A 3,808-nucleotide genomic window follows, 5' to 3' on the forward strand; every position below is an offset into this window, starting at 1 on the left:
CACACACACACACACGAACACACACACACACACACACAAACACACACACACACACACACACGAACACACACACACACACACACACACACACACACACACACACACAAACACACACACACACACAGACACAAACACACAAACACACACACACACACAGACACAAACACACACACACACAAACACACACACACACACACAAACACACAACCACACACACACACGAACACATTCCATCCCATAAATTCATTTCGTGTAAAGTGTCTTATTCAACAACATGTCTAAGTCAACAGTCGTGACATTCCGCGGCGAAACTTTTATTCCAGATCGTGCAATTGCTCTTCTCAACTCTTGCATATCTCGGTTGATCTGTGCAATCTTCCACACTCATGCAAAACGTGAAAGAACAGCTTACTTGCCTTCACGAAAATCTTTCAGCAAGATCCACCAATTGGGAGACGTGTTCTAGAATAAACCTAACTTTATTCTTTGCAATATCTGAGCAGTGTTAGTTTTAGTTGGTTGCAAACGAGCATAGCGTCATTGTAATTTGCATATATAAAGATATTTATGCAGGTGGTTGCAAATTAGCATAGCGTCATTCTAATTTGTATATATAAAAGATATTTATATATGCTATTTATTTTATTTATTTTATTTATTTTATTTATTTTATTATTTTTTTTTATTTATTTATTTATTTGTTTATTTATGTTAGGCGTCCCACACGAACATGTCAGCAACATGATGCAATCTTTGTTGATATCCTTACGCACGTAAACGCAACTGGACATTACGTCATGCCTTTCTTTTTGGGATTAGACTCATACACTTTTTTTTATTTTGGGGGGGGGGTCAGAGGGGGTCACACATACCTCAAAGATGATATGTGATTTTGTTTTCCATTAGTAATAACTATGAAACTCTATCTTTATTCATAACTATGTTCTTGATACAGTTAGTTTTACAAAATAACTGTATCTATACCATTTCCTACACTTACCAACTAACTGTTCCCCATATTTTTATCTTTCTTATTCTTTCCAAAATAATTGCGTGACCTTTAGTGGCATTTGGGTCGAGATTATTAGGATTCAGAACTATTTCAGGTTATTAAAAGTAGCAGGTAGTTGTGACTTCTTTATGGCAGTGTTATTACACTAATTCTGAGATTTGTAGAGTGTGTAACAGTATAGCTTTCTGATTATTGATTGATTACACAAGACCCTAGGCTTACTCATGTACACACGCACACACACACACACACACACACACAAGAACACACATACACAACCCCCCCCCCCACACACACACACAAGAACACACACAACCCCCCCCCCCCCCCACACACACAAGAACACACACACACACACACACACACAAGAACACACACACACACACACACACACAAGAACACACACACACACACAAGAACACACACACACCCATGCATTACGTACTAACATATCTTATAACACTATAACAGAGGTCTTAGGATTCCCTTTAGCTTCTGTCTTGCGTAAAATAATGCCTTAAGGTCTGTGTTATTTCCTTACTTCCTCCCAATTCGTATCTTCGTCAGAGTTTTCTCCTTTTGATGAGAATTCTGAACAGTTATTCTTTCATACTTTCTGCACAAAATCTTGTTTAATTTCTTACTTTACGGTTGGTGGCAGCGGTTAGTAGGAGACTATGTGTATGTGCCTATATCTATCTATCTGTTTATCTGCCTGTCTATTTTTATCTGTCTATCGCTCTGTCTGTATAGCTGATGGTCTGTCTTTCTCAACTCTCTCTCTCTCTCTCTTTCTCTGTCGTCTGTCTCTCTCTTTCTCTCTTTCTCCCTTTCTCCTCTCTCTCTCTCTCTCTCTCTCTCTCTCTCTCTCTCTCTCTCTCTCTCTCTCTCTCTCTCTCTCTCTCTCTCTCTCTCTCTCTCTCTCTCTCTCTCTCTCTCTCTCTCTCTCTTCTCTCCTTCTCTCTCTCTCTCTCTCTCTCTCTCTCTCTCTCTCTCTCTCTCTCTCTCTCTCTCTCTCTCTCTCTCTCTCTCTCTCTCTCTCTCTCTCTCTCTCTCTCTCTCTCTCTCTCTCTCTGTCTCTCTCTCTGTCTCTGTCTCTCTCTCTGTCTCTCTCTCTCTCTCTGTCTCTCTCTCTCTCTCTCTCTCTCTCTCTTTCTATTTCTCTCTCTCTCTCTCTGTCTCTTTCTCTCTTTCTATCTGTCTCTTTCTCTCTTTCTATTTGTCTCTCTCTCTCTCTCTCTCTCTCTCTTTCCCTCTATTCATATATTTATCTATCTATCGAGCGAATCAATCGAGTGGAAGAGAAAATTTTGAAACAAACAAAAACCACTTGAGGAATAACATCACAAACGAACCATCGACCAAGGCAAGTCCTCCCCCCCCTTGCCACCACTACCCTACTCCCATCTCACAGCCCCTCCCCCCCCCCCCCCCAAACACACACACCAAATTCTCTCCCTATGGGCATAACCTCCCCTTTTCCTACCCTCACTTCTCTGTCTACACCCACGTCCCTCCTCTACCCTCATCTTGTACCACAACCACTCTCTCCCCTCACCCCTAGCTCCCTCCCCCCCTCCCCCCCTCCCCTGACATCCTACCAGTATCTCAAACCGCGCTTTTCCCTTCCCTCCTCTCCCGCCTCCCCTATCCCTCCATCCCTTCTTTCCTAGTATTACATCTAAATGCCTCCTCCCTTTCGCTCCTCCCTCTTTTTCCCCTCTCTCACTCCCCTCTCTTCTCTCCCTCCCTTCCTTTCCCCTCTTTCACCTCTCCCTTACCCTCCATCCCCTCCCTCCTCCCCCACCCACCCTCCTCTCAAACCTCCCTCCTTCCCTCCAGCCACTCCTCCTCCCCCTCCACCCTTACCCTCCCTCCACCCTTACCTACTTTCCCTCCACCCATATTCTCTCTCCTCCCCTATACCCCTCCCCCCCCCCCAATCCTCTCACACCCTCCCTCTCCATAATCCTCCCCCCTTCCTCCTTCCCACCCCCACCCCTACCCGTACCCACCCTACCCCTAACCCCCCTAAACACCCCCCCCCCCTCCAATGTTTACACTCGAAGTACACAAGCACCATAACCTGACCCGAGTTACGTACGCACGCTCGGTCGCTCACTCCTGAGTCAACGTAAGATATGATTCCTGTTTGCTGAGCTTTCACGACTTAATCTCTTTTCTTGATTAACGTTTTCAGGGGGATGTCGCTCTTCTGCTTGACGTGCTCGGGGGGGAGGGGGGGGGGACTTGCGGGGGATGTGGAGTGTGGTTTGTAAAATTTGGAATGTGGGTGTGTAGAGGCACATTTATATTCTTATGTGTATTGTTACAGTCCTATGTATGTGTGCAGATATATACGTATTTACACATTTGTATACTTAAAGAAATATTCATATCCTTACACTGATACACACATACGCATGTACATACACACACACACACACACACACACACACACACACACACACACACACACACACACACACACACACGAACACACACACGCATTCTATCCAATAAATTCATTTCGCGTAAAGTGTCTTATTCAACATGTCTAAGTCAACAGTTGTGTATATATATATGTGTGTGTGTGTATGTATATATATATATACATATATATATACATACATATATATATATATATATATATATATATATATATATATATATATATATATATGTATGTATATATATATGTATATATATATATATATATATATATATATAAATTATACATATATACATAGACATATATATACATATATATATACATACATATATATATATATATAT

Source organism: Penaeus japonicus, unplaced genomic scaffold (assembly GCF_977035675.1).
Source record: "Penaeus japonicus unplaced genomic scaffold, GWHDUDI00000001_assembly GWHDUDI00000038, whole genome shotgun sequence".
Taxonomy (NCBI): Eukaryota; Metazoa; Arthropoda; class Malacostraca; order Decapoda; family Penaeidae; genus Penaeus; species Penaeus japonicus.